This window comes from Bombus pascuorum, chromosome 7, assembly GCF_905332965.1.
Source record: "Bombus pascuorum chromosome 7, iyBomPasc1.1, whole genome shotgun sequence".
Lineage (NCBI taxonomy): Eukaryota > Metazoa > Arthropoda > Insecta > Hymenoptera > Apidae > Bombus > Bombus pascuorum.
Window position 1 is genome coordinate 9410085 of NC_083494.1, and position 27371 is coordinate 9437455.

At 40.9% G+C, this 27371-nt stretch overlaps 1 long non-coding RNA gene across 1 annotated transcript in view; it reads left to right on the plus strand.

The window, feature by feature from the left end:
- LOC132909218 (uncharacterized) overlaps positions 1 to 27371 on the plus strand; it is a 224767-nt gene that overhangs the window by 128635 nt on the left and 68761 nt on the right. Inside the window, exon 3 of the long non-coding RNA XR_009658508.1 lies at positions 3287 to 3427. This is a non-coding gene — a long non-coding RNA (uncharacterized LOC132909218). The remainder of the gene's footprint in view (positions 1 to 3286; positions 3428 to 27371) is intronic.

A 27371-nucleotide genomic window follows, 5' to 3' on the forward strand; every position in this document is an offset into this window, starting at 1 on the left:
GAATATTTCTGTAGCGATATATTCTTTGCTTTATCAATGCATATATCGGCCAATATCGACATACTTGAGTTTCCAATATCAACTGAATCATTTCTATAGTACCAATCTATACGAGTACATTATGTTATATCTTACGAGCTTCTTACCTCGCCAATTCACAAGTATCAAATTGTGATGCAATACGGAAATCTGATTAATTTTTATAGCAATTGATATAAAACAGCTTCTAAGAGTTTATTATCTTATTTCTTCTTACAAATTACAAAACACTTTCTATATTATCATTAACCTTGTATTTTTATATAGATTTGCATCTTGCCTTTCCAATGAAACTAGTAATCTAAGTCGTTTCTCGAGCCACAGCATACTACAAATTTTCTTACATGATATTGAAATATGGCGTCTGCAACTATCTGTGTATGTATAATGTATAAAAATCGAAGGTTTAAAACAAATTTAGAAGAATAATATTCTACAAGAATGTATTTACCTCTGTATTCTTTCCTCTCCTCCCATATATATTGTCTTCTATTTTTTTTCACTCAGAGAAGTCTCCTCCTACCTCGCTCGAACGATCCGGAATCTCGCGATTCCCGTGAAATTCGAAAGGGACTCAGGGCAATCTCCAGCCTGCTCCTCGCAATGATATCTCGTAAAACGGAACAGAGAGGAAAGGTGGAGGCATCGAGCGGCCGGCGAGTCTCTTCAAAGAACAAGCGAAAATCAAGCACGCGTGTATCAATCTCGAGTGCCAATCTCGACGAGGAGCCTCTCTTATCTTCCTACCTTTGATATCAGAGGTCCGCCGTATGGTAGCGATGCTTTCTCATCTTTGGACTTTCGTCTGAAGCTGACTAGGGGTCCCGTATGTAGCAAACCCTCTCTTCATCTTTCTCGCTTTCTCCCCCTACGAGTTTAATATCCGAGCTTGCAGATCAAATTTCTTGCGTGTTTCCGTGTTGTCGAGGATTTCTTCGCCCGGCAATTTTACCCGCCAGTTTCTACGCGATTTTTTCACCTTTCTCTCCTTCCCCTTTTTTGGGGACGGGAGGGCTAGAGGGTACTTTGTCACTTTTGGATAACGTGACACGCGTGTATTACGTCGGCTGAAAAATTTGAGGGTTCAAAGTACCTGCGTATCTCCTTTTATATAAAATCGTTGTTAAAGGTTGTCGTGAGTTATTTGGAAGAATTTAAGAGTTGCACTGATATTATATATAGTGCGGAGGTGAAGATTTTTATATAAAATTGTGTCGCATTGTTTGATTTGACAGTTTCTGGTATTTTTACCTGTTTAGATCAGACTGAAGTTGGAACTTGAGACTACGAAATAAAGACTGGGATATAGCTAATTATTTATGCAAAATAATCCTCTGATATATCTCGCTGATACGAGATATCTGTATCTCATGAACTCTTTTTATTTGGTCGATAGAACCGATCGAACGTAAGTCCAGAAGTAGCAAGTACTTGTGCACTCTCAGGAAGGCCAATATCTGATAAGGCAATGGAAACGTAATCGGTAAACTTCCTAACTGATCTCCGTGTGACGAGGCTTTCGAGCTGAATTGGAAATTTCCTTGTGCTGGAAACTTTGCTCGTCGAAACGTCCACAACCGACCGCGAATTCATTCGTTCCGAATCAGAACACGCACGCTTCGCAACAACAGTCGTAACGTTTTCGATCAACCGACGAATCCATTCCAACAGCTAATAATTCCAAGTTTAATCGCCCTGAGAGTGAAAATTCTTCACAGTTCCAAACTATCAGAGATCTATTATTCCCTCATTATTTAGTTTAGCTTAAAACGCTCTGTGTACCATTCTAAAACCGAAGCAAACTGAAACTTTATCATTTCCTTCGGCGTGGTCTCTCTTTTTCTTCGTTAAAAGAAATATCTTTGTTAATTCAACATAACTTTACCTTAACTCATCCTATAGCATACCGAATGTATTTAATTATCTCGATCACGTCCCCATAAAAAAAATTCCAAACTTTCGACAAAACACATGCAACGTAGAGAAGAACAAAGGGTCGTAAAAGATTAAAATTCTTCGACGAAGACAGTTCACAAGGCCACGAAGTTCGCGAAACCTTCGTGTCCAAGTGCAGAGCCTCCGGTCGAACCGGAAACGAGCAATTGTCGCGAGGCGTTCACGCGGTTCTTTCCGCCCTCTCTCCGCCCAAAGTGGAAGAAGGAAAGGGTCGAGGTCGAGTCGTGGCTGCATGAAAATTCAAGCGTCCATCGACGCAACTCCGTTCATTAAGTCTCGAACCCGTGTTGCTGCGTTACAAGGTCCGTTATCAGTACGATCCATAGTCCGTGAAATTACGATGAAACGGGGGACAGCGCCTTGTAATTTTACGACTCGCGGCCTATTTAACACCAGGACACAGGCAACGTGCGTTTCTCATAATCGTTCGTGATCTATTCGCGCTATTGCGGAAGGGCTAAACGATTACCACCGGTCGACGGGGACAAAGTCGTGCAGGAGAATACAATACTCGTCCGTTGCACGATCTGATACACGACCGGCGACAAAATGACGGGTCTGTTTCGTGACCGGCCGACAAATGTTCTGAAAAACGGACAGGATCGTTCTGCGCGATGAACGACCGGCTGGGAACGTTTTTGCCACACCGACCACGGTGCGGTGTTCGTGTGTTTTGTCCGCGTGAAAAAGTAGATGTAACGTGGCTAGGAAGATGGCTGTTTCCGGAAAAAGTGGATCATTATAAGGTCTGAGAACAGGGATAGATCTGTTCTTAATTTCGAAATGATTAATTGTTCTTTCTTTTTTCTTTTCTCTTTTCCTTTCTGGTATTTTTCTTTATTGATATCGCACTTCGACTATGGGCGTACAATATACGAGATATTCAAAGTAAAGTACTTATTATAATATCAGAGAGATGAAATTAATTTTCATAGCTGCAAAATTTGTTTTGTTTCCTATAGACGTGTTTACCACTCTGTTTTATTAGTAGCTCTAATAAACTTGTATATGGTATATGAGAATACATATAATTTCTAATATGCTTGTTCACGATTGAATAATCTATTTATTAGCTACTGTTTGTTTCACCAACTCGTCGCATTACGTTTTATTGTGACAGAAATTTGTTTCATTTGAAACGCTAAACGTATTCGTTAATTTCTAATTTATCTGCACTTTCATAATTTATTTCTTAATTCTATCCCCGCTATTTGACGTTTAACTGCATTTCCTTTCGCTATAATATTCTGATTGGTTCGAAAATTTATTTTGCACGTTCATTATGTTACAGATCCCGGTAAATGTATTCGGTGCAGATCCGGTAGATATGAAAATTCGCGGTTTACATCGACAACACAACTCGCATTTAATCACCGTTTCGAAAACGATGTCACAATGTCGATGGTGTTTTTCTCCGCAACGACGAAACGCGGTGAGTTAAGAGTGAATTATAACGGAGTGGAAAAACAAAGGGCAGGCCGACGATAGGGTTCGAGGGAGGGAGGGCGTCGAGGCGTGTACAGAGTAAAGATCCCTCGCGAACCTTTGTTTCTAGCTGGCTTGTCGCCTGTTTGCTTCCGCGACAGGAAATTAACAGCTCGGTTCCGCTCTCTACGCATCCCGTACCGTATTGTTCGCCGTGAAAGTAATCTGGGATTTGTCACGCTCGTGTGTGCCCCGATATTAGACAATCGTGCGACGACTCGACGATTCGACGATCGCTTCGTGACGGAAATTCACCGATTCCTTTGCAAGTTAGCGTGTTCCGTGGTCGTAATAATTCTCGCGGGTAAGTAGCAATTAAGTTCCGACAAGAACTTCCTTGTAATTGGCGTTCGGAAATTTCGCTACTTCGTCGCTTAGTAGTTCATTGGAAACCAGATAAAGGGATGATAAACAGAGTTTGCCTTATTTTACACGATCCAAGATTAAAACGGAGCTGCGTGAAATGGAATAAATTCCGAATTGAGAACGTCGCCGGTTAGGAAAATTGAATTTCAACCATTGATCGAAATATAAAGAGATTGACATTTTTACGTACGTTCCGTTAGAAATAAATTTTGGGTAGTTAACACTAGAACTACCACATCAGTCAAATTGAACGGTTTTACAATTTTATTTTAAAATTCCTACTTCATGTCATATTTTCTTTCCGCAATGATGTAATGACTTTCGCAACGATAACTGCAAGGATAATAGAATGAATTTTATTTTGTTTTTTATGTATTCAAACTCAAAATAACTTTATATTAAGGCTACTTATATCAATACCAGTCAGAATGAGTAGTATTTGTCAAAATGTAAAAGGATCCTGCAATCTGTTTATCGAACCCTAATTAATCAGTTTCCTCGTTTTGCACAACTTCCCACACGTTTTTTTAAATTTTTACTGCGAATCATTCAATATGATGATATCAGTTAGCAGGAAAATTCCGGATCGATCGCTAGATCGCTAGATGCTAACACTAGAAATACCACAGCAGCCAAAATGACTGGTTCGACAATTTTATAAATGTGTCAACTCTCGTTTAGGGATCATGGTCCCAGGTGGATTAATTATATATAATATACTACAAATCTACTACATAACATGGAATTCCTTCTGTAAGAAAGTAATAAATCGATAAATATAGAAATATTCTATTACTACGTATTTTTTAAAGACCAGACATTCCGGCTGGTTAGGGTAGAAATAGCTTCGTGTTAATTATCGGTAATTCTAGTGTAATTAATTTTCTTTTTAAATTAGACGTAGTTTAAATATTTAATGTCTTCTTTTTAAATAAGACGGTAGGTAAGATTCTCGATAGCGCAAGATCTTTGAAACAGAATGTTAGTTCTTCGATCTAAGGTTTTTTCACACCAATTAACGATTCAAAGACTCTTACACCATGTATCGATTATCTCGCGACCAAACACTCTTCGGATCAGCAACTATTAATAACGCGATAATCTACGCATAGCCTTGTGTTTCCAGCCAACAGACCGTAATAACGCGCACAATAACAACGATGAAAAATAACCGCAGCTCAAAATCTACACGTTTCGTTTGCAGGAACAGAAATAATTCGAATCAAATTTATCGTACGACGTAAAGTATAATCGTTAGATTATCTACATTATCGCAACGTAGTTTCTATCGATCCAAAGCGAGGCAGCGTCTCTTAAATTCTCTCCCTCAGATTCGTAAAACAAATTTCACGCTACAAGAAAGCCAAAAAGCGCGTGTTACATTGGGAAAATATGCCGGCTGCTGGCCAAAATGACTGGAACGCGTTGGTTCCAATCAGATAATGGCCAACCGGCCGTAGAAAAATCGTGCTGGAGAATTAATCGTCGCGTTTATATCCCGTTTAACGTCTTCCTGGACGAACGATCCTGCGTTTGGCACCGTGTCAGCCTATCTTGCCACCGCGTATTTTCATTTCAGATGCGTATTCCACGAACAGACTCGATTCGTGGCTACCTTCCACAAAAGTATTTTGAAACACGGTTCTTAGATTAGGGTAAGTTTACAAGAAAAACAGAACAAATGCGTTTTACGGCAGACGCGACGGAGTACTTCCGGTTAGGGAATCGCACGTTGCTGGTGGAATTTTGGGAAATGTTGACATGAGATATATATTTCCTTTCATTCGCGCCCTTACTGTGTTAAACGATTTGTCTCGTCACTTGGATTCTTAATCTCTTAATTGTAATAATTCCTTAATTTATGGACTCATATGACTTTAATGTCACTTTATGATTAGACATTCAGTCGAAAATTATAGAAACTTCTATTTAAGGGGTGGTTGGAAAGCTAAGCTCCTTTTCTTCTAAGGGATACCGCGAAATTTGACAATATTGTAAAGAAGATTTGTGGTCTGTGAGATCTTCTAGATCTTCGCAAGTAGAAGCAAGAGTGTTAAGGGGAAAACTTGTTGCACAATAGGCAGCTTTGCTCTCATGAATCCATCACGAGGCGCCATGCTGACAGTTAATGTTTTTAAATCGCAATATTATCCTTTCCTTTGCACGCGATATCATGCGAGTACAATGATTTTGAAATATACTTTCTGATCAGCCATTCATGAGACGCGGCAACTTTCACCCCAAAGAATATAAATATAAGAAAATAAACCCATATCGCCTTCCTTTTCCATAATTTGGAAAACTGAATTCCATAAAGCCTGTGCGATAAAGTCGCGTCTTATCAACGCCGCAAAGTAATAACTAACATTATTAACTTTCGCGTTTTTCGCGTTAGTACAAAAATATCGTGACAAGAATTGCTTAATCTCCGATCAAAGGACAATTTCTATGAAAAACTATCGACACCAAGCTACTAGCAAAGATAATTGATATTTCCACGAAGGGGAGAACTGAGGATTTTTATAAGTGTTGTTCACGATGTACTTTTCGTTTATTACAAAGAAACGTATTTGCTCGTAACGCTTAATTGTTTTTGAAAATGTGCTTCGAAATGGGAATTGATCAAGACATTGGTTGAAGTACGATGCAACTTAATGTAGTCGAACTGTAGGACAGATACGGAATTTTAATTCCGCAAAGTAGGTCGATACCGGGTGAGCAAGTTTTAGAGTTATGTATTCAAAGTGAGCAGTTTGGTGTCGGGACCTTTTAGACTTGGTTCGCGAAACGGACTAAGAATTTATCGTCGGCGAACAATAAGAGAACAAAGTTCCGTTGTTAATTTGTGAAAACATTTTGATTACTCATTACTTTACCAGATTTGTACGCGGAATATTAAACACTGGCATAATAAATATACACAACGAAAGTATAATTGAATCCAACAGAAGAAATAACAATTAAACAAGGAATTAATTAAAGAACAGAATGAAGTAAGAAATAAAGAAACACGTATCCTTTGATATTCAATTCAACGTTCAGCTTAGGAGAATCAAGGATTATGACTGGAAAAAATAATAGAAAATCTAATTAATTAATTGATACATTCGGTGCATCAAACATAGGATGGCTCGCGAAAGTATTTCAATACTCATAGAACACTTTATGAAAATATGAGACTGTGAAAATTTTTAACGAATCTGAAATATGTATAGAAATTGCGAGATATTTGTTGCAAAAATTCACTTTGTAGAGATCACCGATTCAACAGTAAATTATTTGCTATATTAACCTCTTCCTAGCAGGAATCTATTTCTAGACGCAGACCATTAAAAACTGAACTGATAACGAGTTTGACGAGTTATAGTAAGCCCACTTAATATCCTACTATCTCAAATAATCTTACGCAATTTCTCTCGCAATAAATTCATTAAATTTACAATCTCCATTAAATTTTACTCAAAGTCAACCACCAAGACCACCGAACAAATTATCAAATCTTCCGCTACGCGAATCTTAGTTGATTTACTATGGCCACGAATTGCCAAACAGAGAAGAGTCACTCTCGCAAACAGTCGGGATTATCAGTAGCAACGTTTGCCAACGTTGGAACACCTAGTAAAGAAGAGATCAGTCTCGTTCCGTGAGTCTCGTATACACGTACTCGTTCCCTTTGCAGCCGGTGGCGCGGTTTCAGCGAGCTAATTAACGTAAACACGGGGCCTTGGAGTCCCAAGAGGAAAGTTGGAGAAAGAGAGGAATCCGGATGTTGGTCGCTTTGAAACGCTCACCAGCTACTTGATCACTTTTCGCCGAGAATGGACACCACAGACGAGGTGGTTTCTCCTCGTGAAATTTTTTCCTCGGATATCTTCCGGGAACCAGCCTCTTGATTGTCACTTCCGGGGAACGTTTCACATCGTAGAACGTGTTCCGGAAGGATGCAAGAAATTTGGACCAGATTCTCAGCTCAATGTAGGTACTCGACGGTTTGGTTAAGGCTTTTCTTTGTTTATTAGGGGATTTCCGAGAGACAGAAGAGCCGCCCTGGCTTTTGATCTTCCTTCTTTGCTATCCTCTGTTCTGTTTATGTGCCACGATTCAGGGGAACATACTCGGTAAACTGCAGTTGCACGATGAATGCCTCGTGTAAGAGAAGAAGATACATAAGTGTGGTAGCAGTGTTGGCTTTTAGTGAACAGCTTTTTTCATGAATGAGGTGGTTTTTTGAGGAATAGGGCCATTTACGTTTCTAGAAGAGTGAAAAAAAAGAAAGATAAAAACCTTTGTGGGGTGTATGATGGTATAAATATTCAAATCTCCTGTTCTCTATAGATCAATCTTCTTTACACTTCTTTACTAGCATCTAAAAATGCCTTTGGAGTTGTTACTAGGTTTGCTACAATTATGATATCTATTATGGAGATATTCATATTATCGCTTGATAGAGTAATTTTTCATACGAGCACTTAAGAAAAAACACGTTTACGCCAACACTTTAATTAAGAAAGGAATATTTATAAAAATCTAATCAACATACACTACTATGATTTATAATCCGCGATTAATATCCGCACGTCCTTCTAAATTAGAACTGACATCGAACCCTCAAAACCTAGCTATAAGGAGAGATCAGGAAAACAAATATATCGTTAACCCTTCAACGATCAGCCCTTGAACAAGGAAACTATCGGTTCGCGAGTTTGCTCGACGGTAGAAACCTTGCTGGTTTCCGAAATTCCTATTGTTGGTCGTGTCTTGACGGCGTGGCTCGTATAAATCCAGAGGGAAGAGGGTGATGGTAGACCGCCCCCGTCGGGTTTCACGCGTTAATGCCCCGAGAAAGTGCGGAGCTGAGGACTGAAACAGATTCGTGTGACGAGGGTAATGAAAGGTTGCCGGAAAACACGAAGGGACCTCCGTCGTGTTGATGGAAAATATCTCACCGCGGTGGAGTGCCTTGATGGAAAGCGTTCCGCTGGACGATCCTTCGTTGTCTGACACGATTTTCGGCTTGCAAACGGAAGAAGGATAACGGCGAGAATGGGCGAACCTCTTCTGACCCATTATTCTTTGATGCTCGCGAACCTTTTTGCGTTACTTTGTACTTATTTTTTAAATAGATCATTCTCGTTCTCTCGTATTAAGCTCCCCACAAAAACGGAATCCCTTTCTGTTATAATTTATTACCAGTAAATGGTACAAACGGTGTCTTCAGGTTGTGATCGAGATTGTCATTTTCTATGCTACCACGTTATAAATAGTTAACAGTTATTCGTTTATTTTTATGAATTCGCTTAGTAGTTTACTGTGAGTGCATGTGTATCCTGAAAAATTATCGATACGTATCTCGTTAACAAGAAGTTCCATTGGGACAAGGTTCGCGTGTATAAAAGAGATTAAGGAATTGCACAAGGAAACTTTAATTATCATTTATTCAGATTATATTACGGAATGGTTTAAGTAGAAATAAATTCGAAACCTATAAGAAGATTAATAATATTAGTCGAGCTTACCTCGTGTGCAAGTAATAAATTTCTCATAAAAAAGGATACAATAATTTTCCTACCAATTCAATAGAATTCCTCGTAATGAATTTAATTGAAGACAGTAAGTTATTAGGTATTGAAATATTTATTCAAAAAGTTAAAGTTACCACAACACGAAAATTGATAATGTCAATGCAAGAATGGAACTCCATATGGTATCGGTGGATCGATTACCCAGATCCGGATCGGTGACTTTTCGAAACTCACCTAACCTCGTGAGGCAGCGCGCATCGAGACACGTCTATTTCTAGAGCTAGCATACCCGGTGGTAAATAATGGAAAGGATTTCCCTTCCGACGACACGTCTCGTGTCTTCATTTTACTTGGAAAACTGACTGGCTCGATCGATTTCTCGTCGCCGTGAATCGGATCCCGCCGACAACGCAACGTCTGAAATCTAGGTCGGCCGCCTCTTATCGAGCTTTTTTCTCAAGAATCGACGGAATTGAAATATCTCGGGGACTTAGGAACATCATTTCGATCGCAAAAGTGGACGAATACGTCGCAAAAAGTTCCTTTTCACTTAAGAATATCAGCAATCGAGTCGCAGATATAATCGCCAGTATTTTTACCGAATGCCGTAATTTTATTAATCGTGGAAATTTTTAGTCGCAATCCTTTTTCTATTGTGCAACTTTCTGGGAAATGCATTCATAAGACAAAATTGTGATTTGTATGAATTGCGTTGGGAATCGGAATCCTTTTAGAAATCTCGGTTTTCACGTCTCAATTGATAGTTATAACGTATCAAAAAAGGGGTTCTTAAAAAAGAAAGAAACCTTCTTCTTTTTACGTTTATAAAGTGAATAGAAACTTTATGACAATTCCGCCATATAATTAGAAAATACATTAGATTCCACGTTGTGCTTACCACAAACGTGTATTAGCAATTTTTCCAGCAAGCTTTTCGGTCATAAGCGATATTATAATTGACGAGGGTTGGAAGGAAGCTGAACTGAAAATTTAATTACTCTATGTAAATAAATATGTTGTTCGATCTAATCGTCAATTAAATTCCGCATGCATACATCGTTTTCCACGCACGCGTAATTTAAACTTACCCAGCCATTGCGATTCGATTACATCCCGCGCCGATATTTTACGGGTTTAATTAATATTTCGCGAAAAAGAAGGAGACACGAAATGGGTGAAGGGAGAGTGGGAAGCAAGCAGGAAGTCGTCTATTTCAAATTGTATCGATTCGAATAAAGTTGGCCGTACGTTGGCCGCAGCCAAAATTATGTTTACAACTATCGGACGCAATTTCCGCGGAATAATTACGGTTTAATCGATATACCAACACGACCGTAGCCGAAACTTTTCCCGCGGACGTTCCACGCCACCATCGTATTTGTATTTACGCTGACGCACAATTAATAAGCGTACGTCATCACTTTTCACGCGGAACGTCGAACGTCGATACCATTAATTGGCCCGAATTCCCTTTGACAAATTGCCCTCGTCACTCTCGTTCGATTCTCCGAGGTAAACGATCCTGGAATAACGGGCAACTCTTTTCGTTTTTTCGAAATTCGATCTTAATGCCTTTTCGATAACAAAATCCTGAATTTTTTCACGTTTTTTCTTTCTTTTTCCGACATTTTCGTTTTTAATTCCCAACTATTTAACTTCAAGCGAAATTTCAAGGTGAAATGGAAAGGTAACGAACCTTCTAACGTTCTGTCTAGCACATTGACGACGTTTCAACATTTAAGCTCGATATGAAGTTTCTTCGGTGGCGTCAGTCGGTCGAGTCTGGTGAATTTACGAGATTTGGAAAGAATCGCTCGCATTATCCAAGCACTTTTATGTTACCTGACCATCTGTCTCGAGCGTACGCGTCATAAACGCGAGACCTTACCACGCCTTCTGCCGCGTACGAATTTTATTATACATCTTATGGCGCCATTTGTTGCGGACCTTTTTATTGGTCACGGTTCGTAGCACTTGGGAGACTTGTTGCGGAAAGATTGAAATTGCATGGATGTGGATGAAAAAGCAAATTTCTAATCTTGTCGTCTACCTCGGCAGATATTTTGGACTTCCGGAGAATTCTACGTGTTGATTTTGTTACAATCGTTTACGTGACGAATTCCATGGCTGAATGAGCTAGTATCGTTTTATGAATCACGTTAATCTTTCTTTCGACTAGTCTACCATGATATCATAAATTTCTTGGAGTCAGATAAAAAAAGCAGTATCATCATTCTCTGAGAAAATAAAATTATTTTTAATTAATTGGAGACACTCGAAGAACCAATATTCTCTGCTCGTGATTACTCAGTAGTCAATGCACGTTGCTGAATAATTAGACTTTGGAACACATACCGGGTAACTTTTATAAAACGATCGATTAAGATTTCTCCAAAGCGGGAAGAAATAGGAAAAAGTCGATCGAACAAAAAATACACCGTTCCAGAAGAGAAATCTTTTCATGTATACGGCGACGTCGTAGGTGGCGGCTTCCAGGTGATCTCAAAGCTAACTCAATCTTCTTCAGTGGAACCGTATATTTTTTATACACCATCCTATTCATTTTTTATTTCTCTGAAAAATCGTATTAAGATACTTGGATCGAAAAAATGCTTGGTTTAAAAGATATTTTAATTTTAACGTTGTAAAACTTATCGCATAAAAGACAAGGAAAACGTAGTCAGGAAAGGTATATACTGCGTTGTCTTTCTAACAACGATCTGTCATTCCTAAAAAATGATATAAAGGAAACGAAAGTGTGCATTGCTCGAATAATGCAGCATATGTTTTACAAACAGCAAGAAATCCTTACTCGTCTTTTACAGCCAAAGTTAGGTACAAACTTATGTAATAAGAAATGCATCGTTCGAATAATTATGAGCAGTAGAGTACAACTACATCACTCACATCTTCAGCATTAAGCTACTACCAACCAACGTCTTACACGAGAGACACTATTGTCAGAATAAAGTACGTACAAAACGTATGTAGGCGAAATTCGCGTTCCCATTCAACGTTTCATATTCCACGGAATGAAAACGTTCTTGTAACGAGGTCGTATTACGAGTCAGTTCTCGAGCGTGCACACGCGTTCGTTTGTCAGAGCCACTCGGCGAGTAATATTGTCGCGAGCTCTTCGCCGATCGAAGAACTTTTTAATCTTACCGCGGCGTGAACGAGCAGATGCTTTCAAGCTTTTTGTTCGACTCGACTCAACGCCGGCCCGCCTCGAGCTTTCGATCGAGAATTTTTCCTCTTTCGCCGCGAACTTTCGCTCGAGAGATTTCCAGCAGCGCCATTCGATTTTCCTCTTGCCCCTCATCTTCCTTTCTTTCCTTTCTTTTTTACTCAGCTTCCTTCTCCTTCTTCCGAATGGCGATGTATTAACGATGAGTTAACCGAGATGAAGTTCTTGCTTTTTTCATCCGCACCGTTTAATCGAGTCGTGCCACCTGTCTCGCACAAGGAAGCAACGAGCGTCTTCAGCTTCGAATAATTTACACTCTCCTTTCTTGAATTCTTTAACTTGGATTAAAAATAGGAATATTCCGAACAGAAGTTGTTGTAAGAAAGACCTTATCAGCAGGTTGTTCTTAACCCATCGAATTATCATTTCTTTAAACATTTCGACCTAACGCTGGGTCGTAACTATCAATCGAATCTCGTATTCGGTTCTTGTCGTTCTCACATAAATAATCGTACAGTGTACTGTTTGAACGATATCGTATGACAAAACCTATATCTGTATGTACAAGTGACACCTCGCACAAAGATTCTCTCTAATATCACCGATTCTCAATCACAAACAAAGCCAAAATGGACCCACAAAGCAAGAAATGCACAAAGGGATCCATCAAATCCTTTAAAACCTTGGTATCGTCAAAGAGAAGGAGGATGCGCGTGTAGAACAATATCTGGAGAAGCGAGGCCACGGTCTGATCTCCGGTTTCCGGCTGCAATCGAACAGGGGCAGCTTTCGTCGAAAAGCGAAACGTCAATTTCCTCGAAGCAACGGCGACTAGCGACTGTCCATCCATTGCAAAAAACGTCTGAGACACGGAATTTTGCTCTGGCGCGATTTTCACGCTGGATTTGTCGATTCCGTGAACGCGTCGATTGTTTCATCGCGTAAAAAGTTTTTCGGTAGTCGGGCCAGCCGAAGTGGAACCAGCCGCCAGACACCGGAAGGGGAGGAATGCGGGCCACTGCGAGACGGGAGACACGGTTTTGCCCGTGGAAGGAAAAAGTTCGGCCCGATTAAGTCGAAACGAGCGACGCGAGTCGACGTCTCCTTGGCTACTTTGCCCCGAGACGTCGGCGAACTTTCGATACGGCGAGGAAGGATCCCGGAAGTAACGACGTGGCGTGTCTTGACGAGAAATCTCGCGACCAAAGCATCCTCCAAAATGCCGTTGCGCTCCACGGATTAAAAAACTTCCGGCCCCGTGTAAACGCTTGGAATAACAAGTTCTTGCGGCCGACTAGGGAAACTGGCTTCCGTGCTACGCTTGCGAATTAATTCGCCGATTAATAGCTCGAAGAATCGTGAAGACCCAGTCGTTTCTGCTTAGCCAAATGTTTCCGATATTGGACGAAATTGAGCGTATCGCGAGAAATTGGATGATTTAGCGCACGTTGCGACGTAATATAGAAAGTTTGTCACACGGGAACTCGGTTTACGACACAAGTTTATTTAGTAAATAAGGAGATGAGCATTGTAGGGGATTCTGTAAGTTTGCTTTATGTTTTTCTTCGCCGCGTAATGATCGGATAAATTGGATAAAGAATTTCTTAATTTTGAGAGCAGAATATAATCGAAGGGGATTTCATTACGATGAAATCCAACGATTCATCGAAACGGAGCCCCGTGATTCACCCTAATAAAGACGGTGAAAATGACTTTGTCGACCATCATCGAATAATTGAATTGAACCAACTCGAATTCCATCAAATGACGTGGTTACTACTGTCGAGCACATTTTTAACAAGACTCAACCGTGAAGTTAAAATTACCAAAAAAGACTCGACTATTGCAACTACTCGATCAATAGCAGTTATCGAAAGTATTGAAAATAGCAAAGCCATCATTCACATCACGAAGCAGCACACATTCACATTCCATTTTCAGTCCCCGAACTTTTACCAAATCACTCAGCCATTCAATTCATGGCAACCCCTATCTCTAAGAAATAATCTGCCTAAAAGAGAGCACAAAAAACTCTTTCTCCTCCCGTTTGTATAAAAAGAGTCGATGCGGGAGGCTGACAAAAAGCGGCGATTTTTACGCGATGACTAGCCCCATAGACGAGTAAATTCGTCAAAGGCGAAGGCAATTCGGCCGTGTGTTCCACTCGTGGTCGAGCGAACTGCGCAGTTCACAACTCGAAGGCCGAATTTTACCATGGGATTTTTTCATCTTTCGAGCGCAAACGAAGCGGCAGCCGCTTTCACGAGGGCGATTCTCGTCTTGACGCGGCGCATGAAGAGCCTACCAGCGTTGAGGGATGGGAAGCGCCTGTCTTTTAGCTGCGTTCTCGTTCCCGTACCAGAATTCCGGATACCCTGGACGTTAAAACGACGTGTCTGCAGAGATTTCGTTCCGGATACCCTTCCCGTGACGCTCGAATAACCGGGTGGGGGCGAGGAAACGCTCGCGTGCGTGCAACCGCCGGAATCGGGAGCGATACGTACCCTCGAGGGTGAGGCTTTGTGCCAAGCGTGAAAATGTAATTTTTAGCGCGACTTTTCCTGCTAACGTGGTTACCGCTCGTGGAATATTTTTTTGCCGCTTTACGCTATATAAAGAAAAAACTAAAAGGAAATTCCGAGTCTAAAGACAGAGATCTTTTGAATTTCTTACGACGTTACGGAGATGACGCTAGGTTTTCATCTGTTAAATATAAAAATGAAATTACAGAATTGTATTTATTTAACTATGTCTATCTTTGTAACAAATTTGGAGGAGCAAAGATGCATAGGTTATATGCAAACGTATGTAAAGTATCAAAAATTGCAACTATTTCCACAGAACTCTCTTCCCACTTCTCAATCATATTCGTATTCGTAGATATCTCACACGCACAACACACAACCTTGCCACGCGCAGGCAAATTTCCACGTGGCACTGTGCATCCTATTTCCCCTCGTTACTTCTCTCTCGTTGTCGATACTTTGGTATAAAAATTCGCTCGATTCTTCATCGTTCATCATTCACACGAATCTTCTCGAGTTCACCAAGTTTCGACAGTAATATTTTTACATCGCCTTATTGAATTACTGCATACGGTAAAACACAGACGAGTAGCTTCAGGAAGCTCCATTGGAACCAGAAACCGGAACAAGGATCGTGAAAAGAGGATCGGTGTTTTCGCGGTGCGGGGACACGCAGAGGGGCGCAGACCAAACACGGAATAATATACAAAGGCCGAAGCTCGAACAGAGGGTTGGAGGGATCGCGTTTTATTTACAGCGTGCGCGTGTACGCGTAACCAGCGGCATTAATTGCAAAATCCCGTTTAAGTGTTAACGTAACGTTTGCTTAGGTAGGGAAATTTTGGTCAGAGGTGCACTTAGTCGACGGTACATACGGAATTTAGTTTCTGTATCGCGTTACCACGGTAACAGACCTGGCCTGACCGTATCCCGTTCTGTATCCAGTCCATCCTGCGGTCGGATAGGCCGATCCCCTCTGAGTTTCGGGATGACGTCAACAGAGAAAGGTGGATACGAGAATGAAACGATGAAAAGGGACGAGAAACGTGGACAGAGAGACAAAAGGCAAAGGGACGAAGACAAAGACGCGACGAATGGGACTAGTTACGAGTGCGCCGAGATAGAGAAACCGAAGGGAACAGAGACGATGAATCGTTGCGGAAACTCCGCCGGGAGGAAGCGTTCAGGTAAAATCGCGAGAAACTGGACAGTTTCCTTGGCATCCGCCAACGAACTCCTCGTACCACGGCTTCGTTCGCTCTTTCCTACCTACGAGTTTTCCCCGTGCTGGCTAACGGTAGACTGGATAGGGTGATCGCTGCCAAAAGGGTGGGAGAATACAGGATGAGACAGAGAGGTCGCGTTAACGCGATAAAACGACGCTGACGCGAATTATTATGCGTCGCAGGTTGCGATCTCTGGTGACGGGGGTGGATGAGAAGGAGACAGTGTAAAGCGATCTCGAGATGGGGACAATTGTTTGCATCGTTCAACTTGCGGAAGGTATGATAACGATCCGTGGTTTGAGGAGACGAGAAAATTTAGATGCAACGAATATTATGCGTTTATATACCAGCCAATTTGAATAGAAAAATTTACGCTACTGGATAAATTGAATTTCTGATAAATGATATAAAGCCAGCTCTTATAAAATGAAACAAGTTAATTCGACTAATACTTTTTCATCGTACGCTACTACGATGCTCGAACCAACATATTTGTATGTTATCTTATCTAGCGTTCTATCACGCTCGATAACCTCAATGAGCACTAATTGCCTGAAGCCTCACATGTTTTTCAACGATATTTGAAAAAGAAACTTGGCGTTCTGTCTCATTCCGCGAGCTACGACCTGTACGTACGTAGATGCACAGATTTTGCCTGGTTGGCTACGAATTGCATACAGCCAGGTGCCCTCGGTGTCTAAGAGGCCGTAACGTAAAACGAACGGTTGCACGGCCGTGCACGACGAATCGCGGAACTGTGCACGAGTGCGACACGGTATTTACATTTAATAGAAAATCTCTCAACGGCGATCCTCTTGCACAGGGCGATGGATCCGTCGTATCGTAATTCAATAACGCTGAGTGCGCCGCGCCGGCCAATAAGAGTGGCGTGCAGTCGCTAGAGGAAATGCATACCGATCGACGTTCTCCTCTTTCGTCCTCTTCCTCTCCTCCATTTTCGTTTCGCATCTCCCGTTTGGCCCTTTCGATTCGTTTTTCCGCGCGTACCCTCCCGCAAAACATATCCGGTCTGTATCCTTTGTTCGCGTCGCCATAGGCGAAACAGCAACGCCTGATGGGTTTAATTATGATTAATGCCCGTTGCCGGAATAGATTCCCTCTGGTTATTTCAAGGTGGATCGAAGGATTTTTACGGGGGATCCTTTTGTTCCGTCGTTTCCCCCGAAACAGCGCCTGGAATGGGAGGCTAATGGACCGATGCCTTTCACATCGTAATGAGAGTTTAATTGGAGTAATTGCTGCCCCCTGTTTCGTTCCCCGTATTGTTTCACACCGGTGTAACTTTCAGAACGCGTTTATGAAGTGTGAATCTGCCTTTCATTCGATTCGCGATTGGCCGCCTGCAGCACGACCGTGGCAAGTAGAATTACTACGTCATGGGTCAGACAGGCTGCGTCACTGAACGTCCATTAAATTTCAAACTCCTGCCTTTACCTTCCCTTTCACGTGTATCGTCGAGGAAAATATATATTTGAAAAATCCGTGTTTCCTTATTTCTTGCATACGCGAGATACTCCATGGCAAGCTTTACATGTTATACGAAAAAATGTTGCGAGCTTACTTTGCTTTGGTGCGTCTTTGAGATTTCAAAGCGATCTCCTCTCTCTGAAAGGGTATTACGTTTCTCCCTTTAACTAAACTCGTAGTTTATTCTCTCACGAATTCATCGATCTGAATCTACTGATTTTTCAAAAACACCTATGGTCATCCATTTTAAATGCAAGTTTTGTTGAAATTTCAAACGTCGAATTACTCTGTATCACCTGAAAATCGCAAGCTCCATTAAACCGCTATTAGACATCGTTTCGTCTGATCGTAATTAAACGAAGAACGTAATAACTCGAAAATGAAATACTCGAAACTTGTGCGAGCGGCGCGATGTTAATCCAGCAGTTCGTGTACCAGAGCCAACGGAATAATTCACGAGAACGTCGTGCCAATACGATCAAGTCACTGGACGATTTTAACACGAGGATCGTTCGCTCGCGATTAAGAACAGGCACGAGCAGCTCGATGCTTGCAAGCGGCGCCGATGAATTTTCCATCCGGCGGACCGTCACTGTGAATTTCGCGGCTGCGAAATTCTCGGCCGCGACGCGAACGGAATTTAACGCTTGACGCTTTATTGGATACATCTTAGCGACCGGGATAACGCCTCGTTACGCCGAGCGTAACGCGTTCTCGTGACACGTTTCGTTCGTTCGGCATCGAGAACGAATAGCAGAACAGAAAGGAGACAAAGATAGGATTTTCGTTCTGGCGGTCCATAAAACGCGGCAGAGAGGCCGGCCAAGGTGCCCGTGCTGTAAAAAACTATATAATACTCCCGGTTAATTTTTAAAGCACCACTTACGCCCGGAGGCGAGCCCCGCGCTGGCGGAAGTTTCGTTATCCCCGCCCGTGAAACACACCTTTTTTAATAATGCTGTAAAAACCCTCTCAACCTCGCTGGGAGCCTCTTGGAAAATTACAATTTTCTCTCTCTTTCTCTACTCCGTCCAACCTGCTTCTTTTTCCACCCTCTCCCCTTCTCTCGTGCCATCGTGTGTATCCAGCATGTAATGATTCGACCGTCTCGTTTTTCCTTTCTGCCTTGAAAGCTTCTAACGTTCGTAATCGATAAAAACAAGAACGAAGGACGAGTATGTGGACGAATCGATTTTTACCCTCTGCCATGTAACGATGTTTAACGGTGACGCAGTTATAATCGTGTAGGCTTACGTTGTATTTTTTATTTTGGTTAGTCGATAGGAGAGTTCGAGTCTTAGATACTTTAAATTCTTCAATTGTTTATCATATCATTCGTTGGTCAGGTAATTGTGTAATCACAGAACTAGAGGATAATGAAGACAAATTAATTTCGGAAGGATCAGGTCATCTTTATCGAGTAAAAAGTTGAAAGTTTTGCTAAGTATCTCATACTTACAGTGTGTGTGATATATTTTCGATCAAAATGTGAAGATCTTGCGAATAACTTATATAAAATATCGAAGATGGAATATAATATAGTAAGAAATTATAGAAAATCCAGCAAACTTAAAAAGCTTTATAATTTTAAAGATTCGTAATCCATTAAGTGTCGCAGTTGAAAATTTACGAAATTTTTCAAAAGTCTCGCGCATCGAAGCATATTCGAAACGATTCGAATCTTTCAGCTTTCAGCGTTTGAAACGTTTCAAAGCGTACAACTAGTTGCATGTTAAAAAGTTACATGTTATTTAAAGAATAGTGAAAGTTGGTGGAAATATTCTTTTTATCATTGCACGAACGTACGTTTTAATAAATCTTAAGAGGGAGCGAGCATCGCTTCGGCTGGCTATTAGCCTTCTTGGAGGTAACTCCGTTGGGAATTACTGAATGGCGTGGAAGTAACGCCGTCGAGTTTCTACTTGTACAAACTTTGCCTAGTGGAATGCACAGAAACGCTTAGTTAAGCAGAAATAAGGCCCTAAACGTTGCTGCTAGATTAAATATAAACAGCAACGAAGAAGGTACAAACGAGCCCTGGCAAGGATTCGCTCGTTGCTGCTACTTGCTACCGGGGCTTCCTTTCAGCCTTCGTCTTCGCAGAATATTGTGTCGCTGCAATAGTCGCGACCCATCAAAATTATCTCGGGAATACGATTATTATGCTATTTTAGCCAAACGACTCGAGAAAGTTTGACTAGGAAGTCGTTCGAATGCTCGTGAACCCAGCAACCATTTTAACCAATATAATTTGTAATTTTGTGTATTCTTAGATTCATTCATAAAAATAATTTCTGTAAGTTTATTTATTAAAGCAGAAGAATGTATATAAGGCTTATAAATTCGAAAAGAAACTTTAAAAAATATTTCCGTAACGTGATCACTCTTCTCTGGTGTTCAAATGGCGTTATGCAATTAGTTTACATTCTGAGTGACTTAATTGTATACCTTTGTTAACCATTATGGTATTCGACGTTCTCTCGTACTTGGTAAATATTCGTGTACGTCTTTCTTACAGAGTTTGTTTCATTTTTCAACACTGTTTGCCCATGTAATCGTCATTTAATCATCTCCAACGTTTCTTCCGTTTATTTGCCACTCAACACCTCGAAGAAACACGAGTAACGATAAAAAATTCACGGAAATTAGGATTCTTGACAGGCAGATTGCGTAATTAAAAGTTTCCTTCCGTTCGAGAACCTTTTAAAATTAATTGGACAAGTTTCCGGAGTTGCAGCCGGGCTGGGAATAACAGGGAACCTCGGCCACTACCACCCCCTCGTTGTGGAATACATAAATAAAGAATCGTTTAACTGCATTTCGTGTGAGCCGATCGCCCGAATATCGTCGCAAGGCGCTCGATGTATCGAGGTAAATTTGAAAAATTACGATCGTTTCTCTCCAATTTCTAGCTGGTTTTTTTTTACGAAACAATTTTTTTTATTTAAACGTTTAAAAAAAAAAACCTCTGAAAATGCAGAGAAATTGCGAAAAATTTATTCTACCGAATACACTTTGCTGTCTAAAAAATTTAGTACCTTCAAATGTGAAATTTGAGATCTTTCAATTACGCTAAAACACACGCTGGTATGTTTCCATCGTTCGCTAATATTTACAATAGGATAATAGTAATTAAAATCAGAAAATCAGCAAAAATATACTTATCACCACGTTTCTCGCTTATGATCGTCGAATATGAGAAAATTAGGGAATCTAAGAGTTCGATTGGTTTCCACATTTCGGTGGTGAAATTCCGTGATATTTGAGAGCTACCATTGAATCGGGAAAGCGTCGTGTAATTCCTACCGACGGGAATAATTAGTTCGCGCAGAAATTTCCGCTTAACGACGAATCGATGATATCCGACCGACCTGATTAGCACCGTCTCCTCTTAGTTTCCAAATGGATGCTGCTAACTCGCCGTAAATATCCTTCCGCGGTAATAAATTACTTTCTCCTATTTCTATATCCAGCAACGTTTATTCCCAATATAATCCTTTGTAGTATACGATCAAAATTACGTATTGAATATCGACTTTTATAATAGAATGACTTTCATGGTATTTCACTTATCTGGACAGTCTTTTCGCATCTTCATCCAAACTAGCAGAAAAACATTTAAGAATCCTTTTTACTGTGTTGTTCAAGGTAACGGAAATAGGATACTCCAAATGGACAAAGTGCCTTACGCTGTATCCCAAGCTTTCTTTCATTCCGTTCGATTGGACTGTTAAAGAAATCGTGAAAAAGTGTTTATACAGACCATGTTTCTCCAACATCGCTCTCTACATTGTCTGTCCTTTTTGTTTTCCATCGCAGAGGCAATCAAAGATGAGTCTGCTGTACGTTTCAAAACGCGTCTGAAACGACACTAAGCGGAAAATAATCGATCTTCAAACTTTAAATCTGAATCTCGATAATCACTTAGTTATTTCGAAATAAAAAAATAAAGGAAGAGTAATTAGAACATTAAACGAATTCCTTAATTTTCTGTCTGACGAGAACTCGGAATACGAAGTTAATCGTCGCCGTCTAATTTCAGCTCAGATCTGTTTGCGAAAATCAGCAGGGTCGCAAATCCATCGCGATCTTGGTTGATCGATCCGCGGGATCGAACGCGACGTTGTAACTCGTGGGCAGCGGACGATCAATCAAACGGTATCGGCGCATTATCAGGGTTAAATTAGCGAAACTAATTTCACCGTGAGCCGCATTAACCCGATAGCAGGTCGGACAAGGTAAATACTGGGCCGTGATTGCGTCCGGTTAAGTGTACCTGTACGCCTTAACATAGGCTTCCACCGTGTTTAGAGCACGCACTAATTTGCCATCGACCGCTTTGGGACCGCTGTTTATACTGTGTCCGCCTCTCGAACCGCTTACAAAAGCTTTCCTTCACGAACGCTCGAAACATCGTTTGTCTCCTCAGCAGCGGAATATTCCAACAGGATCGCTATGTCGAAAGAAAGCACTTCACTTTTTGAAAATATTTAACAAAATAAAGCAACAATTTAACAATGAACTGTATCACAAGAAACGTGAAATGGAAATGTTTAACACTTTAGAAACCTTTGTGCGCTTTTCGTTAAAAGGAATCATTTGATCGTCGTAGCAAAAAATATTATTAACTTATCATTCTTGGCTATGAGAACGATAGAATTCGTCTTGATCTTTCTAAATGACGATACTATTGTTCCAAAGGAAAGAAAAGATTTTATTCTTACATCGGTATACCACACTCCACGCTTCGTTATCCTTGATTTTCTACTTCTCCGTTTCCCATTACGCAACAGAGGCATCGGGTAACCAATCTCGCGTATTCAATTCAATCGTTCGCAAGTATCATTTATAGATATTAAAAAAAAGAGGAAAAAGTAATTAAACGAACAAATAAATAAGCATGTAATCGGTAGGAGAAAGAGGCGAAATGGAAGCAGAGAAAATAGAAGAGGAGAATTTGAACAAAACGACACGGAGTATTCTATTTTCATCGCGACCATTGAAATTAATTTTCCATTTCGCGTTGAACGCACGAGTTAAATCCAGGACTCGTTCGAATTTCCGATTAGCCGCGTTTCACGGTCATCGATGATTCCTTTTCTTAGCGTGCGTTGTCACCGTGTAGAATAATTTTACACGGCGACTACCTTCGTACAAGTAATCCTTTTTCCAGATAAAAATAACTGCGGCGATTCAACTCGTGCATAAAGTCACGACAAGGCCCGGCGTGAAACGATACCATTAATTATAGCAGCACGACTGACTGAACGATTGACCGTGCAATTTCAATAATTAAGTCGGACGATTAAGCGAATAATTATCGTGCATTATCATTCATTATTCTATCGAGCGTCCAGTCGCGTACGTTATCAGGTATTGATCCTACTTGGCCCGAAGCAGGTCACATACCGTTTCCAAATGTAAAGCTGGTTAATTTACGTAATGGAAGATCAGATGAAACCGGACACCGAACGTCATAATATTTCGATAATGCATCCGGCATTGGGCGCGAGTTTTCCACGCTCGTAAAACAAACGAGGACGAAAGAAGAGAGAGAAAAACAACGATAGTGTGCTCCATCGAGGGCTATGGTTCCGTGTGCGCCAGATATCGATCAGTCGCGAGCATTTTCATTAAAAATTCGTCGGGTTCTCGCGGTTGATATTTAGCCCGATTCTTCATTCTAAACGCGTCTACGTCTGTTTGATCGAAATCGAATTATTCGGCCGGTCTTCGTTCATCGTATTGTTACTTGTTTTTCATTAATTGTAATTTTATCGCTAGGGGGAAATGCAACTGATTGCAATTGGATTAGTGTATAGGGCAGAAGGATGATTCATTTTAATTACAAACGAATGAATATTCGATTAGCCGAGCTTTATATACGTATTATACGCTGTTTCGCGTGTTTATCGTGCCTTTTCAAGTTTGATCGCGGGGAAATATTTTATGCAATGTACATATATTATATCGTAGATTTTTAGAAAGTCGAGATTTTTCAACGCTGCTTTAATCAGTCGGTAAATGGAAACACGAGCGAGGATGTTGCGCGAGACCGATGACCTTGCTGAATGATTTTCCTGCGTGAAAAGCGGAGTTCCCTCGCCGGAGGCGCTGGCAAACTTCCTCGAGGGCAATCGAAAGTTCGAAAGCGGAGGGTAAAAACAAGGCGGCCCTGAGAGCGTTTCCGGTGACCTTGCCGGGGCCATTTGTCTTCGACTGGCGCGCCGGAACTTTCAATCAAATCGTAGCATTTGGAAACGCCTTCGAGGGTCAGGGATGCCTCTATTTTCCCGGAAATCAAACATTTTTCTGCGAACCGTTTCTTGGAACTTTAATATCATGCTCAGGAGACGCTGCTATATTTCGGTGTCTGGAATAATTGCAATATTGGAACAGCAGTTTCTCTCGAATTTCTTCGTAGGATAAATTCGAATAAAATTGCCAGGAACAGGAAATTTAATAGAAAAATATCAAGCGATCGCGGGAAATGATTAGAAATGGTGTACGTCAAGATTTTAAATATTTTTTAAATAAATTTAGTGACGTATCTTAACTTCTTAAAGGTACCCCTTAGCGTATCATACTTAATTAACTTATAATCTTGCTATTTTGTGAAAACAATGGACTAGCTTACATCATTATTAATTTGCAATTCTCCAAACGACGATAATTACATTTTCGACGAATATAGTTAATCTCCGCCTTATGCTCATACCGAGAAAGAGTCACATTACTCGTAGAACGATCCCATACTCCTATCTGTCTTCTGTATCTTTCTCGCATATCTTAAAATCTAAATAATACCAACCGCCAAATATAGAGAATTATCTCTCGTCACATGTTCCCCTAAAAAATCATCAACCCCAATTTTTCTCAATGCTCGTGCCGCAGTTAGAGCCACGCTTAAACGTGTCACAAAGCGGAGATGCAGCCGAAAAAGTTGAAACGCACCCTGAAGCATCACCTGACGGGTGGCCGGTACCAGTGACATGACAGTAGGTCCCGTTTTCAATCGCAGAATGACAAACGGGACGACACGTGGGGCATGCGTTTGATCGCGAAAGGGGCGAGACGTAGTCGTGGATAGATAGGGTGGATTCAGAGCAGAAGGATGAACGAGTTGATCGTCGGAGCACGGTCTTTTGTGCTTGTTTCTAAGGTCGACTGACTCCATTGCCGAAGGACAGCGACGAGGAGCCGTCGGAAAGCTTCTGGCCTCTTTGTCGGCGCTCGGTTGTTCACCCTCCTCCTTTTTTGAAGCTCTTTGTGCCTGTTTAATTATCATACACATCGTTTGAAGAGAGGAAACGGGGGAAATAGACGAGGGGATGTTTAGAAAGTTTCGGAAATTTGTAGACATTGAGTATATTTGTCTTTTCTCGTATTCTTAGCTGGTATGGGTTATCAGGCCGCTTTTAGGTTCTGAGTATTTCCTAATATTTGTCTTATCTTTTTTATTCGTTGTCTAAATAGATGGAAACCTTCGATTGTTTTGCTAATCAATTTTATTGCTTACAAGCTTTCTACATAGAAATGTTACAAAACGTTACCACTAAAAGGCGATAATAAAGAAAAGAAGATAAGAGCGAATAAGGTTTAGAGATTGAACGTGTTTAGGTAGTCGAACAACCCTAGAGTATGGGTTTCCTGAGGAAATGGCCACTCGACACCTGGCCGTTATAAAACCTATCCCCCTATCCTGAGTATTTCGACTTGCCATCTTTATCTCCTACGTCTTAACGTAACTCTCGAATATCGTCGTACATGGTCTACTCGGCCGAAAGTTTACAACTATGGGTATCATTACTCTTCCCTGGTCCTTTTATTTTCACCGAGGAATCGTTATCAGCCCGCACTGTCCGCAACTTCTCCACGCGCTGTGTTGTTTGTTCTGTGTCTCGCGTAGTCCCACGAGGTGGAGGGAAGAAGGTGAAAAACAAAGGGGCAGCAGAGGAAAAAAAGAAGAGCAGAGGGAAGAGAGAGGAACTTTATTATCCCGGCTAACTCCTGGCAAATTCGTTTATTTGGCGCAGATAGCACAGCCAACGCAAAAGTTTCGGCATTAAGGACGCTGATAGCAATGCGATGGCTGGCTGTTTTTGACGAGGAAACTCGTCGCTCGATGGTCAGCCAACTTTCTGCCGCGTGTCTACTTTAACACACACGCAATGTCCTTTTATTTTCGAGAAAAATTAAAAAGGAGAATGATAAATTCTCTATACTCAACACGAATATAGTTAAAGTTATCGTAACTGAAGTGATTGGTATTCTTGTGAAATAAAGAGATCGCTAGATGATCTTTTCGTACTCGTGTTAAATTAAGATAAAGAAGAGAAAATGAGAAAGGACGATCGGTAAAGGATGACAAAAGAGGACAAGAAAGAACGACGAAAAAAGTTGATAAAGAAAAGAACGACGAGATGGAAGAGTAAAGGTTAGAGAGAGTTCCATCAAAGTTATGTTCCTTCGACGCTTCGACACAAAAACACCGAGGATCCACAAGATTTCGTCATCGTATAAGAAAAGGCAAACTAAAAATTCCAAAATGTTCTAAAAATACAGAAAGATACGAAGGATACTGTATTAAAATCATGTGATTAGAGAGAATGGAAGGTGATCGTTAGCAAAGTTCTGCGGAAAAATGTGAAACATTATTTATAGGATTTTGTCACCATACAAGGAGAGCCAATTCTAAAATACAAATAAAATAAAACAATTCTAAAATATTCTACAAATATAGAAAAATATGAAAGATGGGCATAGAAAAATTATGAAATTAAATGATTAAAAAGAAGAGAAGATGATCACCAGCCAAGTTTAATTAAACTCGATGAGATCGCGTTCTCATCTTGGTGGCTGTTCCGATCAAGCCGACCTTAATTAACCGGTCCGCGATTTTTGGCAAATTTACAGCCTCGCCAGTATCGTTCGCAATTACTCGCGCATTTTCCTCATTCACTGGCTGTAACTCGATTGATTCGAAAACGCGGAATCGCCGGAAGGACACCGTTGAAACGGATCCAGAGTTCGTTCTCATCTCTGTATCTCTCTTTTTCTCTCCGCCTCTCTTTCTCTCGTTCGTTCCGGTCTTAATTCATTCACCGTCTGCAGAATATCGCGTCGAAACTCGAGTAATTCTATTAACGGCGGCCAAGAATGCGAAACAATTTAGCAAACACCCGCCAGACGTCCATGGACCCGGCGTATAAATTTTTCCTTTTAATAATACCGACTAATTGCCGCCCAGTAACCGGAAGCCCGTAGCGTTCCCACCTCTAGCCGCATATTTCAAGATTCCCAGTTACTCCCAGGTTCAGGTTATTTTATCGCGAAGCACGAATTCCTCAAGTTTGTTCCGTTTCATTAGAGCCGTTCCTATTTTAGGGGATATTTAGCAACTTCATTTCTAGATCTCCTACTCCACTTTCCTTTGTGTTCTGCTGATAATGCGATAGTAAATTGAGATAACGTGAATCGAGGAGTTGAGATGGGATGAACGATATAGGCGTCAAACATAAACATTTCCGGTAGAAATGGAGGATGTATTTTTATTAACTTTTGCACTTATATCATT